General features: G+C 34.8%; 1 protein-coding gene and 1 non-coding gene across 9 annotated transcripts in view; one reads left to right on the plus strand and one right to left on the minus strand.

Moving 5' to 3' along the window:
- LOC120781719 (voltage-dependent L-type calcium channel subunit beta-2) overlaps positions 1-15,087 on the plus strand; it is a 616,781-nt gene that overhangs the window by 117,417 nt on the left and 484,277 nt on the right. The gene's annotated exons all lie outside the window — the stretch shown is intronic.
- On the minus strand, positions 11,127-11,330 carry LOC120781882. Its single transcript, XR_005706168.1, has one exon. It is a non-coding gene; the product is annotated as a small nucleolar RNA U3 (small nucleolar RNA).

The raw sequence follows: 15,087 nt of genomic DNA on the forward strand, positions 1-15,087 counted from the left end.
TTATAATGAAATCTCGATTATCACTTTATCATGGGAGAGTATAAAATGTTCGGTGACACCCGAACTTAGCCCTTCCTTACTTGTTAAAATGGATTTTGCTTCATATTTTGAAAAATTGTAATATGAAGCAATGAGTGATGTCTTCGTTGTCAGTACACACAATTAAATTTGCTTTCACAGTCTTTTGTCGTATGAGCATTCGGCAGACAGTTGATGCAAAGTATACTTATGTATGTTGTCTGACAAGTTTGTTCCTGTCAGAAACGGATAGTTTTTTAAATTTCTCACAAGATCTTATTTTATGACCTCCTTTGCAAATTTCACATAATGGTTGTCATTTATTAGTTTGGTTTGACACGAATGTGTGATTTTTATTAATATGTCTATGGTATTGCATATTATTGCTGGCTTGAGGTTTAAACAAGTTTTTACTTGAGTAATTTTAATGACTTTTTGGCTTTATATTTTTTTGTCTATTCGCTCAGCTATCTCGTATTGAGCAGTGAGGAATGCTTTCATTTGCTCCCATGTGGGCATTTTTTCTTTCGACTAGTGATTGTTCCCATCGTAGTAAAGCAGCATCGGAGTGTTTCTGCACAAATATATACTATCATAGGATCCCATGATTCTGTGGAAATATTTTGTGTTTTTAACACTGATATGCAATTAGTCACTGTCGAGTATAAATTTTGAAATTCCTGGCTGGTTTCTTTTTGAATTTTTGGTAAATGCAATAAAGTTTTTATTGAGTTTTCTATCATAACCCTTCCATTATCGTATCTTTCGACCAGTGCTTCCCAAGCCAGCTTAAAATTTTCGTCATTTAAGGCGGTACTACTACTCATGTGAACGCATACATTTTACCACTTTTAAGGGCAATTTTTTTATGCGACAACAAAATTCAATCATTTTAATTTTTTTTTTTAAATATTTTTATCTGTATTTTGAAATATACACAAAAATTTGTTTTTGTTTTTTTACATTTTTAATATATTTTTTTTTTAAATCAAAGTAGTCCCCAACAAAAGAAGTAGTTCACTGGTCATGGTGATAGCGGCTGTTCATGTTGTCTGAAATAAAAAAATCTAATGGTTTATTATTCAGTAGTTCTGCGACTATCGTCCCTAGCAAATATATGTAATAAATTTCATTAAAAAAAAAAATGTCGAACTTCAAAAGAAAGTCACGAAAATCTGTTTTTTTTTTATTAAAAATAGTTAAAAAAAATATTAAAATATTTTCGAACATAAACAATTCTGGTAGGGACGATAACTGTAAATGAGTAGAAGAACATATGTAAATTTTAAAGCAATCGGTTGAATACTTTTTTTTTTAGGACCATGACAGTTTCAGAAAATGATGATTCGAGAAAAATGCGTTTAAAGTTTGCCGATCTTCAACGCGCTTGTTTGAGTTTATTTTTATGTACGGATTATAAAGCGGGTTAATTTCAAATTACCGGAATTGATTTATTACTTTTCGATTAATTGTGCGAGTTAGTTTGCGGTTTTTGGTTGAAGTTGTTCTTCGCTGTTTGGAAGAAAATACATTTTGGGGACTGGTCGAGTTAATATGCCGGTTGGTGTTCGAACATCGACTACTCTTATATGACCATCTGTTCCTCGATGAACCTTTTCAATGCGGCCTAGTCGCCATTCTGTTGGAGGAAAGCATTCGTCCTGTATGATGACGCATTCTCCTGCATTGGCTTCCTTCTGGGCCCTTTTCCATCGATATCTCTTATGGAGGTCTTTGAGATAGTCTTCCTTCCATCTGTGGCTGAATTCGTAATGGAGAATCTTGATTCTTTCCCATCGGTCCCTTGGGGTGTATATTTGTTAACAATTTCAGAGGAGACTTCTTTTATGAAGTTTATAAACTCTTTCTCTGTTGCTCTTTGGGCTCCGACAAAGTTTTTCCCATTATCGCTCATTATATTTGAAGGAAATTCGCGTCGTCCGACAAAGCGTGCAAATGCTGCAAGAAAAGCCGCAGTAGTCAGATCTGAACAAAGCTCGAGGTGTACTGATTTTCTAAATGAAATAGACCTTAACATGGAGGCCTTTATCTGGAAAGGTCCCGCAAAATCAACCCCAGTGATGGTAAAGGGTAGAGCATAGTTGCAGCGTTGAGGTGGTAAAGCTGCCATGATTTGCGAACGCATTTTGTGTTTGTACATGGTACATGGCTTACACATGAAAATCGTCCTTTTGATTTGTGGCTTTAGTCGCGGTATATAAATTTTTGACGGACCATTTGTTGCATTAAGCGATGCTCACCATGCAGTGTAAGCTGGTGCAGATATGTTAGAAATAGGTAAGTAAAACGTGAATTTCTCTGGAATAATGATGGGATGTCGTTCGTTGTAACTTAGGCTGGAGTTGGCTAGTCTTCCATTTGCCCGTATTAGTCCCTTAGAGTTCAAGAATGAATTTAAGACGAGAAGTGAGCTTCCCTTTTCGAGAGGTCGCTTTTCGAGCAACTTTGATTTCTCTTTGCTGAAATAGCGAGTTTGTGTATATAATATTAGACTGACCTTGGCATGTTGCAAGTCGGAATGCGTTAGTTGTACGCAAGGATCATTTAGTGATCCTTTCATTTTTTGTTTAAATCTTTGAATGAATTGCTTAATATAAGCGACTACCCTTAGTGCTTTAAGAAATGATGAAAAACTGTGGAGAATATCATTCTCTTCTGAAGTGATATGAAAACTTTCTATTTTCCGACTTTCCGGAGGTATGATATTCCGAGCAGGAGACTTTGGCCAGAATTCTGGTGATTCTGTTAGCCATGTGTGACCGTTCCACCAAAGTGTAGTACTGGCGAGGTGCAGTGGCTTGCAACCTCTTGTCCCAAGATCCGCTGGGTTATCTGCACTTGCAACATGTTGCCATTTTGCTGGGCTAACTAATAAGTCTAAGATTTAAGATATGCGGTTTGATACATACATAGGTCTTCCAGGTATAGGGTGGTTTTTCTAACCATGCTAAAACTATCTCTGAGCCTGACCAAAGATACATTGTATGATCGTTTAATTTGAGATGGGTTTGGACTGTTGAAATTAATTTTGCTAACAGAAGACCATTCAGTTCAAGCCGTGGCAGACTGAGTGTCTTCACAGATGCAGGCTTTTGTTACTAAGAGGTGTGAAGATATTTTGTTATCGTACTGAGTGCGTACGTAAACTGTTGCGCAATAAGCCTTTTTAGAGGACATTGCAGATATTGACTCAATTGTATATGAGAATTGAATCTGTTATCGCATTTCATTTAAATTCTAGGGTTTTTGTTGTACTGGCCGTTTCAAATTTAAGGAAATTTGTATCTAATAAGTCTTCCTTTTTAATGTCTTTTATTATTTCAGGGTGATTTGATGTAATCTTCTTGTCGTCCACGTATGTTTGTGTTTGCAACACAGAAGATGCTAAAGGCAAATTTGTACCATTTTTTTTGCCACTTCATGTAATGTTCTAATGGCCAAATAGGGTGCACAATTAATGCCAAAGGTGACGGTTTTAAGTTTGTAGTCGCTAATTGGACTATTACTGTACATTTTTTCTACATCCCCATAGAAAACGTATTTAAACATGCGCCAATTTAGAATTAGCGACATGAGATCAGGTTGTGACGTTGGCCCTGTGTATAGTACATAATTAAATGATTTGCCTGAGCTCGTAGTCTTTGAGGCATTGTTGTAATTTTATCAGGTCTTATTACCCCATGATGTGGCAGTTAAAAAGATAAATATCTACCTTTTGATACCATTTCAGATGGTACAGCTTCTTCCATAGGATTGAGTTCAAGATTTTCATCCATCACATTATCGTATGCCGATTTAAGCTCACTTTTCTTTATCAGGCCTTTTTCTAGGCTTAGAAATTGGTCGACTGCTGATATTCTAGAGTGGCCTAGAGCTATGGTTTCACGAAAAGTTGGTTTGAATGACAATCGCACAACATAACGACCATGTTCGTTTCTTGCTGTTGTGGAATTGTAATAGGCTTCGCACGTCTGGTCTTCTTTTGAAAGTTGGGTGACTTGGGGTAATTATTCTATTTCCCAGAATTTTTAAGTTGATTTTTTAAGAACTCGTTTGAGATATTTTCCACTTGTGTGGTGAAAGAATTGATTTTTTCAGGGACTTCCGATCCAAATCTAATCCACCAAAAGATTGTATTTTGGGCTGACAATTTATTGGAGATTTTCCTATACCTTCAAGAATTATTTGAGGTATTAAATCACTGCCTAATAATATGTCGATTTGTGATGGGGTATGACAGTTGGGATCTGCTAATTTGAGATGTGAGCATTTTTCCCAGTGTAATTTATTTACTTCATAAATAATATCATACTTGCGGTAGAACGATGGCTTGTGCATCTATTCTAATACCCGCATTTGGAGATACCATGGTAATTGCGCATTTGTTCGAATTTTGGATAATTCTTCCGCCCATTCTCGATATTTGGAAATTTGAATGTTTTATTGGCAATTTGCGCCGATTTTGAGCCTTTGATGATATAAAGGATCTTTGTGAGCTTTGATCTATTAGTGCTCTAAGTTTGAATAAATCACCCTTACGTTCTATGTTGATGACCGCAGTGGGTAAAAGAATTTTGCTTTCATTTTCTGAATAATTCGCTTGAATTTTTGCTGCTTTAGAGCAACATAGTTGTTCTTCCTTTTTTTCCGGATTTGAGGTTTCGGGACTACTTGATGTAGTTGTAGCGGCTAACCCCGTGGTTTTTCGAAATTGATTTTGCTTCATATTTTGAAAGTTGGTAATATGAAGCAGTGAGTGATGTCTTCGTTGACAGTAGACACAATTAAATTTGCTTTCACAGTCTTTTGTCGTATGAGCATTGTTCCTGTCAGAAACGGATAGTTAAGCCAGCTTAAAATGTTCGTCATTTAAAGCGAATCGCTTGACGATACTGCCTGCTTCCCCTTTTGTTTTCTACCCTAGATGGTATAACATTTGTGCTTATGAGAGTTTAGGATGGTTTATATAAACGGCAGTGAACATGTCCCGGAAGGACGGCCATTGATCATAACATCCATTAAAAACTTCAGTATCACAAGCTGGTACTTTTAGATATACTATATGCCTTTATCTAGGTCTTCTTTTGGTATTATAACTACTCTGGGAGGGGGAGTAGTGGCTCTACTTGGCCTTAATAAACTTATGTGTTCTGTTATCATTCCCTTTGTTAACTCATAGTGATCGCGGCAGTTATCACACTTACCTGTCGCCGAAGCTTTTGTGTTTTCTGGGAGTATCTAGTACTGTATCATACGTTGCCAGAAGGCATGCCCAGAGATTGTTCACACTTTCTAGTTTTATATTCAAAACTCATTCTGTGATGTCAGTAAGGGGAAGCTTGAAATCTTGTGCAATATCTTATAAAACTATCACTTTCAGTGATAAATCTAGATATTGTCTGACCTTTTGATCTTTTTTGTTTTATTCTCTGCTTTGAGCGTGTAGCTTCTGCAAGTGTGCCATGTGGTTTATCTTCATCAGCCATTTTCGGAATTTCTAATAGTAGAGGTGTTTTTGGCTTAACCTCTCTTGATTTGTCTGATTGCATTAATTTGAATTGAGTTTGAAGCTTTTAGCTTAAAATTTTGTCTAAAATGTATTTGAATGTTTCAAATAGATGTTTGACAGAATATAAATTAATAATTTTATTAACAGAAATTTTCTTATTAAAAAAATTAATTTTCTGACAAAACAAATTATGTTATTGTAATTATGTAATTGATAGTTAGTATATTTTAAACTTTTAATTTAATATGATAAAACTTTCGTTTCGCTACCGCATAAAAAGACTAAAGTTTTTATTTATGTAAAAGTTCGATAAATTTTTGTTTTTTTTATGTGACTGAACATTTTTTCAAGAATATCAATGTATCTTCAGTTCACTCGAGCTTCTTTTATATATTTGTATCTGTAAACGAATGAGGAACGGGAAAGAAAAATACAATATAAAGTTTGAAAAGCCAACTTTCTGAATATGTGATGTTTATTTTTGAGAAACGAAAATTAATTGGTGAAATTTCAGTTTGAATGAAAAAACCAAAATTGCAATGTTAAATGAATTTGAACCTAAAAAAAATAGCGACCTCTAAGAGTTAAGCTACAGCGCCTGGCTTGAGGGAGGATTTTCGTTTTGTCAACTAACAATTGAGGGGGTAAGAGTAGAAAAAAATTTTCAAAAATTTCTTTTGAAGCACCCTAATGTAAAAAAAATTATATACTCGTATGTACATATGTCGCGCGGTAAATGCAAGTTAATACCACCAGTTCATATTACATGAACATATCTTTTATTTGTCATAAATATGTAATATGACACTTACGACCCATATGGTCCGTATTGAAACTTTGTACTTTGCTAATGCGGTCCGCCTTAAGTGGTCCCAAGATGTAACTCATTGATTGTAAGATGAACCTTTCCACTTGTAACATATGGTCTATATTAAGTGGATTGTAGATATACTTCTTAGAATGTAAGATTAATATTTGTATCTAGGCTTAAGAAAAATATTGTATTTAAGAAGAGATAATAAAATAAAACGTTGACCACTGGCGATTGCCTGCTGTTGCCCGCAGTTGCCCACCAGAACTCGACTTGAATATTAATTGGCGATCCTGCCAGGAGAATCGGAGTTTTACGATGGACCAAAATGTCATAGTAAAATTCGGCGGTAAGCATTTAAGGGAACCATGAAAAAATCAATATGGTATCCTCAACTGAGGAGAAAAGAAAAAAACATAAAAAAATCGGCGAGTTCGAGTTAATTTACGCGTGTTTCCCGTTTAAAAATCAATCAAGTATTCGCAAATGAGGAGAAAAGAAAAAAACAAACAGAAATTGGCGAGTGCTGTGTATTGAACGTGAACTGACCGTGGCAGAGCAACAACCTTACACATACGGATAAATTGATGTCTTCAAGGATGACAGCCAAAGCTCCAGCAAAAGAATACAGCATCAAATTCAACAACAACGAAATAGTTGTAAGTAGCTCTTATATTCATTAATTGCATGGGAAATAACTCCTCTGGTATTAGATAAAAAATTTTTGCTGTGAATATTATAAAAATAATAAAAGATAAAATATTTAAATATTTTTAATTCAAATTAATAGGAAGTTATTACAATAGATTTATGCAAAAAGAAATTTAACCATTTTTTTGTGAGTATTGCTATTTTATGAAACTCACAAATATATAAGTACATATATAAAAAAAAACCGAAAAATAAAGTTAAAGGAGAGAAACATATAATTCTTTGGGAGCAGAGACTACTATTTTATTTAAAAAAAAAATTTTTTTTGGGACAAAAAGGTCCTGAAACGCCAGCTGAAGATTTATACCAGCAGAGTGAAAAGAATAATTATAAAAAAATATTGTGGAACGAAAATGTTCTACAACTCCAGCCGAAGTTCATACCGGCAAAATAAAACAAAAAAATTATGGTAAAAAAACCAAATCAAAATATAAAAATACAAAATTTATATTACTTGGGACAAAAAAGTCCTAAGTCACCAGCCGAAGAAAGTACCGACAATACTTAAAATAAAAAATACTTTAAAATTGTGGAACAAACAAGTTCTACAAAGCCAGCCGAAGATTTTACCGGTTAAATAAATCAAAAAATGAATGGTGAAAAGCCAAATTGAAATATAAAAACACAAAATTTAAAATTCTTGGGACAAGAAAATCCTAAGACGCCAGTCGAAGGTAATACCGACATAAAATAAAAAAAAATATATATAAAAATATAAAAAAGGAGGTACCAATATTTTAAAAATAAATAATTTCAATAATGTAAGCTAAAAAATTACTGAAATATATTCAGGCAATAATACAACCTTCCCATTTCACCCTGGAGAACTAATTTATGAAAAAGTAATACGGCAAAGAAATAAGCTGAATCCCAGAAAAAAAAACAGGTTGTAAAAGAGGATTTAGGAAATACAGTTAAAATACAAAACAGAAACAGAATAATTCTTAAAAATAATATCAAATCTTAAATCTTTTACCTTCAATATACAAAAAAAAAAAATTTTTGTCTAAATGATGTCACATGTAAGAAGACTTCCATCAAAAAAATAATTAAAAGTCGAAGATAATATAAAATGTATCGAATATATGTTTAAGAGTCAAATTTAAATAAATTGCAAATATAAATTAAGATTTCAAATGGGACTGTTCAAATTTACAAATTAGTCTATAGCCTTACGTACTATATCTCTTTGAATCGGGACGCTTCAACTTATTTGTCATAAATTTGTAATATTGACACTTACGACCCATATGGTCCGTATTGAAACATTTTACTTTGCTAATACGGTCCGCCTTAAGTGGTCTCAAGATGTAATTCATAGATTTTAAGATGAACCTTTCCACTTGTAACATATGGTCTATATTAAGTGGATTGTAGATATACTTCTTAGAATGTAAGATTAATATTTGTATCTAGGCTTAAGAAAAATATTGTATTTAAGAAGAGATAATAAAATAAAACGTCAGTTGACCACAGGCATTTGCCTGCAGTTGCCCACCAGAACTGGACTTTAATATTAATTGGCGATCCTGCCAGGAGGTAATAATTAATTTGCATATGTTTACCGGCACATTGGTACATACATAAATGTAATACTTTTTTTTTGCTTTTTATTCTTTTTTTATTTCTTAATTTTTTTTATTTACCTACCTTTGCTTGAATGTTATAAGCGGTCCAGCTTGTTGCTTTATAGCCCAAGGGGTATCGCTGGAAAATTTGCAAGCAAAGAGTACTTGTCTTCTGTAAATTGTTTTTGTAATGTATTTTGGTAGTGTGTTTGGAGACACGAATTGACCATTCAAGCAGGTAGTTTAATATTGTTATATGTTATAGTTTATGTATGTAGCATATGGTTATATTTCCATTTAAATATGTACATATATTAAATTGGGTGTAAAAGAAGAATTTGCAAATTTTTTGTGGCCCAAGGGGTGTCGCAGGAAATATTGCAAGCATGTAATACATGACTCAGTAAATTTTTTTTTTTGGAAATTTTGTAACGGTGTGTCTAAAGACACAGGCTAAGCAACTCGGCAGGTACTGTACTTTTTTGCAGTTATTTTTTTTTTGTACATATACATATGTATATCGAACTGTTTATTAAGTTAACGGTGTCCCGGAATACCGTCGAACCTGTAAACTTAACATACATACATACATATTTATGTGCATAAAAATTAAATTTATTTATTTGTATTTATGAAATTATATATGGAATGGAACGGACTCACGTTATTTTCCGCCAATTGTTTTGGGTCATTATACCTAAATCTTTTTCTGTTTCTTTTAATTCCTTTTCGGCTTATGTATGTCCACGGGACAGCCGTTGATTTGTTGATTTGTTGTCTTTCTCTTTTGTTCTTTGTTGGTGTAGTCTCTCGTGACTATGTATAGTAGTTGTGCTTTGTGTATATATGTTATTACACCGTGCCCATTTGATGTTAGTAGGTTTTGTTTTTGTTGTTTTGGTTTTTAGTTTATTTCGCGCTCGGTTTTGATTTTAGTAGGTTTTTTTTCACTGTTTCCTTAAATTTCTATTTCTTTTCGGTATCTTTTCACGCCACTTTCGATTTTCCGTGTGTTTCTGGGTTTTGTTTCTTTTTTCACTGTAACTTTTTTCTTTGTTTACTCAAATTCATTTTTGTTGCTTAGATGCCTTTCGGAAAGGCTCGATGGACCATTTGTTCACGCGTGATACTAGTATACTTACTCGATACGTAGGTTGCTATATATATTTCTGGTCTAATAATGCAAATAGGCATATTTATCAACGAAAATGTTTTTTTTTTATTATTATTATTTTTTTTTTGTCGATTGCTGTTTTGTTTCGGGCTCATACGCATAGATCCATGATTCGTCACCTGTGACGATCTTATAAACGTCTTTTGAAGCACCGCGATCGTATTTTTTCAGCATTTCTTTACACCAATCCACACGAGCCATTTTTTGAGGGATTGTCAAATTGTGCAGGATCCAACGAGAACAAACGTTTTTTACGGCTAGGTGTTCATGCAATATCGAATGTATGCTGGTGGGAGAAATGCATAGGCATGCCTCTATCTGAAGGTATGTTACATGACGGTCTTCCATTATCACTTCACGTACGGCATCGATGTTTTCTGGCACAACGGCTGTTTTTGGACGACCTTCACGGAATTCGTCTTTGAGCGAGCGTCGGCTACGATTGAATTCGTTGTACCAGATTTTCACAGTGCTATAGGATGGTGCTTCATAGCCATGCAAAGATTTTAGTTCATCGATGCACCCTTGTCGTGATAATCCACGTCGAAAGTTGTGAAAAATGATCGCACGAAAATGTTCACGAGCTAATTCCATTTTTTGGCCGAGATGATTTTTTTAATTCCCTGTAAATAAAACAATTCACGATTAAATGACAAAACGTTCTAAGTGATGTTATGCTAAAAAATGTCAAACTTTGAAATGTCAGATTGCACCTGGCAACACTTAGTGTTGCCCTATGCCAGAATATATATAACAGCCCTCGTACTTCTGCCAAATAAAAAAGGTGCGTGGAGTCCCTACGCGCGGATGAAGTTATACTTCTTAGTGATATTCCAAGAAATGCATATCATTTTGTATGAAAGAAAACTAGAAAACTTAAATTCACATTTTATAAATTTATTTTAATTTATTATCTCCCCGAGCATGCCTTTGCCAACAAGTCGTCTTTTCGCGACGATGGCACAAAAATCATAAATAGCACAACTTTCTGGTGCTTCTCGCAAAAATCTGTGATATGTATTCACGATCATACGTATACATACATACCTACATATGTATTTACGCATGTTTGTAGGCGAAGCTGCTACAGCGGCAAGGGGTGACAATCGGCGGCCATTACTTTACTTATGCCATAGAAATTCTATTGCTCCGAATATGGAAATGACAACGAAATAATGCAAATATGCTTATTTCTAAAGGTCATTAATTTCTTTGAAGAAATGAAAGGAATGAATGATCCTGAGAAGTACAGTCTTAACTTTTCAACGGCCAACGCAGAGCATTTCAACCAAAAGGAATTTATTCATAAAAATCACCACTCAGAAGTCGTTTTATCCGTTGTAAGCGAACGATTTTCGAAGAAACATCATTTCTAATATGCCACAAGACAAAATTAGAAATTAACTTCTTAAACCTCACGCTGTCAGATAAAACGATATACCTCGTCATCGCGGGTCGATTTCCAAAAAATGTAAATGAAGACTAACTACAGAAATAATCCTCTTAAAGTATAGCCTTAATTTTTCAACGGCCAACGCAGGGTATTTTAACAAAAGGGCACATAAAATAGTTGAGAATTCGCAGAAATGAGAGACAAAGGAAAGAAAAAGCAGTATAACTTCAATAATGAACAAGCATACAAACATACATATGCGCAGCAGCAGCAAGGAAAGAGACAACAATCGGCGATCCATTGTATATTTCTTTCATGCATAACCAAACCATAATTAGGACAACGCAATACAAGTGTCAATGGTGGTCTTGGTGGTAAGCGCTTGAAAAGTTACGACGAACACGTAGGTACGTAGGTTCGAATCCCAACAGAATTGATTTTTTAATTGAATATGTCACCAACCAAAAATTGAAACATTGTTCTACAAAAACAACAACAGCATAAGCATGGCAACATCCATGCTGTGACATGTCGTCACCGCTTCGCTTGCTGCTCGAACATCTTCGCAGACAAGGTTGCCTAGATTCATATTGAGCAAGATTGCGCAACCTTAATCTATCGCAACCTTTTCCGAACTCGTATAAGAAGTATAACTTCAAAAAGCACTGATCTTTTGTATCACACATTCTGTATAAAATATTTATTAAACTTATTTGAACACCTATATATATATTTTTTTTTTGGTTTTCCTCGAAACCCACCGCGGGACACTGCTGCCGAAATCGAGGATTCAGTTCACTACGTGCAGTGCGGTGGTTGTTGCGATAGAACAAGTAAAAATCTGCGGTCGAACGTCTTGCTTCACGGATGAAACGATAAGAAGGCGGATTCCGTTCATATCTATCCCTTTTGATAGTTTGGGTGGTGAATATTAGATTATTACGAGTCGTCTCGTTGATGATCGTGTGGTTGTTATGTTGTAATGATGAGCGGTGTTAGGTACTGTGTTTGCTACGTGTGTATGTGTTGTGAACTGTTTTGTGATGAGATGTTGTGACGTGATGTAATGCGATGTGGTGTCGGATGTGGAATGTTGCGGAACACTCGTAAGACATGAGAACAGTATTGGTTTGAGCTATACTGTACGTTACTGTTTTCGGTCAGTTCATGTGTTGTGGAAAGTAGTCGGTCCCAGTAAGTGGCATCGGGATTTCCTGCTAACCATATCCAAGCAGATCCTATCCAGTTGATTGATCTCTTTTGAGTGGTGGCGTTTTTTGTTCGCAGTCGGCTTAATACGCTATTTTGGAAAGTTGATGTTTTAATTGTGGAAATAAAATACTTGTTTTACTAATTTCGTAATATGTATATAGCAAGTCGCACACCGTTGGTAATTTTTTCGTAATCGTGCAAGTCGATAGTGTGTATAATTTTATACGTCTCTTTTGTAATCTTTCCCAGTGCTTGTTTGATTGTTACGAACGGGCTGTCGTTCTCGTAGGTGTCTACCGCTGCAGTTGTCCAGGACGGTAAGAGTCTAAAGAATAAATTTTTGTCAGTTTTTATACTCTCGCAACAAAGTTGCTAAGGAGAGTATTATAGTTTTGTTCACATAACGGTTGTTTGTAAGTCCTAAAACTAAAAGAGTCAGATATAGGGTTATATATACCAAAGTGATCAGGGTGACGAGTAGAGTCGAAATTCGGATGTCTGTCTGTCCGTCCGTCCGTGCAAGCTGTAACTTGAGTAAAAATTGAGATATCATGATGAAACTTGGTACACGTATTTCTTGGCTCCATAAGAAGGTTAAGTTCGAAGATGGGCAAAATCGGCCCACTGCCACGCCCACAAAATGGCGGAAACCGAAAACCTATAAAGTGTCATAACTAAGCCATAAAAAAAGATATTAAAGTGAAATTTGGCACAAAGGCTCGCATTAGGGAGGGGCATATTTGGACGTAATTTTTTTAGAAAAGTGGGCGTGACCCGCCTTCTACTAAGTTTTTTGTACATATCTCGGAAACTACTATAGTTATGTCAACCAAACTCTACAGAGTCGTTATGTTCAAGCATTTCCATATACAGTTCAAAAATGGAAGAAATCGGATAATAACCACGCCCACTTCCCATACAAATGTTATGTTGAAAATCCCTAAAAGTGCGTTAACCGACTAACAAAAAACGTCAGAAACATTAAATTTTACGGAAGAAATTGCAGAAGGAAGCTGCATCCAGGCTTTTTTTTTTAAATTGAAAATGGACAAAATATGGGTGAAATCGGTACACAACCACGCCTTCTTCCAATATAACGCTATTTTGAATTCCATCTGATGCCTTCTCTGTATAATATATAGTACATTAGGAACCAATGATGATAGCGGAATAAAACTTTACACAAATACGGTATTTGAGCTGAGGTATCCCTTGTGGAAAAATTGTCGTGATCGGACTATAACTTTTCAAGGTCCCTTATATCGAACAAGAAGAATTCAGTGCCTAACCTAACCTAACCTAATTTTTCACCGAAAATATCAGTAAATCTCTCAGATGTTTTCATGTAATTCAGAGGGCATCATTTTTATATTCTCGCAATAAAGTTGCTAATAACGGTATCTCGATTATGACTTTATCATGCGAGAGTATAAAATGTTCGGTGACACCCGAAGTTAGCACTTCCTTACTTGTTTTAATATAGTATCACCTGCTTCGTAATTCTTTATTATTGATCAATTTTTGTTGTGATACTTTAGCGTATTTTTTTGGTTTCTAGCTATTTCATTTCGAAGTTTAGAATTAACTATTTCCCTGAAGTTTGTTAAATCTTGGTAATTAATTCTCTGTGTTCTTCTAAAGAATACATCGGCTGGTTTCCTTTTTGTAACTGAGTGTATTGTGTTATTATATCTGTCAACTACAATGTTGATACTTTCTTCAATAGAGCAATCAGGATATTCCATTTGGAGGCATCTGATTATTTCAATAATAGTGGAGTGCACACGTTCTATCGCACCAGCGTATGTATTAACTTGGTTTTCCTGGTTTATAATTATATTCTTCTATCCGTGTTTTCCACCTTTTTAACTTGGCATTGTTATTACTGTTGCTTAATGCAAACGTCAGTGGCTGGTGATCAGTGGCTGGTAATTTAAAGCCTTCCTGGATTAGTAAAATCTGTATCCGCTAGGATTGACTTGCTTTTATATGAACATTTTTACCTCTAGTTAAAGTGGTAATTTTTGCGAAGTATTTTATAAATCTCTTATAATATGATGCTGCCGATTGTCCCACTGTCGGTGATTGGTCCGAAAAGTTCCGAATATTAGTTTATCAATCCATTTAGTTCATGTTCATAAGGGGTTTCTTGAATATTATTCACTTGTTTAAAGATATTTTGTTTTAGTGGCAGTCCCAAATCCTTGAGAGTTATTGTGTCACTTTTCCTATTTATGATCGCTCCCGTTTCTTTGAGGGTGTCATCACCAATGAGGCTATCAAAGGATTTTAAATAAGATAACATAAAGAAATCAAAATTATTCGTAATACCTATTCTTCCGCGGCTGAGTGAACCTTAAAAAGACACTCAAGTGTCTGTGAATTTTTTGAAAGTTGTTCGGAGACAAAGTTTTTATTAGTTCTCGTATTTATAAGGAACTTGACAATGTCCTCGTTTTTTTAAGTTAGTTCTATAAAGGGTAGGCTAGACAGGTGTCTGTCATAAAATTTATTTCCTAGTCCTCTGTTTAGACTTTAAAATTTTTTTGGTGTTTTCCTAGGGATATTTGAAGAATAATTGGATAGCCTTTTTATAGGCGTATTATTCGGTCTATTCATATATTTTATTCATCGTGAATGTATTGAAGGATCCACCTCCACTAGACCTGG

Source organism: Bactrocera tryoni, unplaced genomic scaffold (assembly GCF_016617805.1).
Source record: "Bactrocera tryoni isolate S06 unplaced genomic scaffold, CSIRO_BtryS06_freeze2 scaffold_7, whole genome shotgun sequence".
Lineage (NCBI taxonomy): Eukaryota > Metazoa > Arthropoda > Insecta > Diptera > Tephritidae > Bactrocera > Bactrocera tryoni.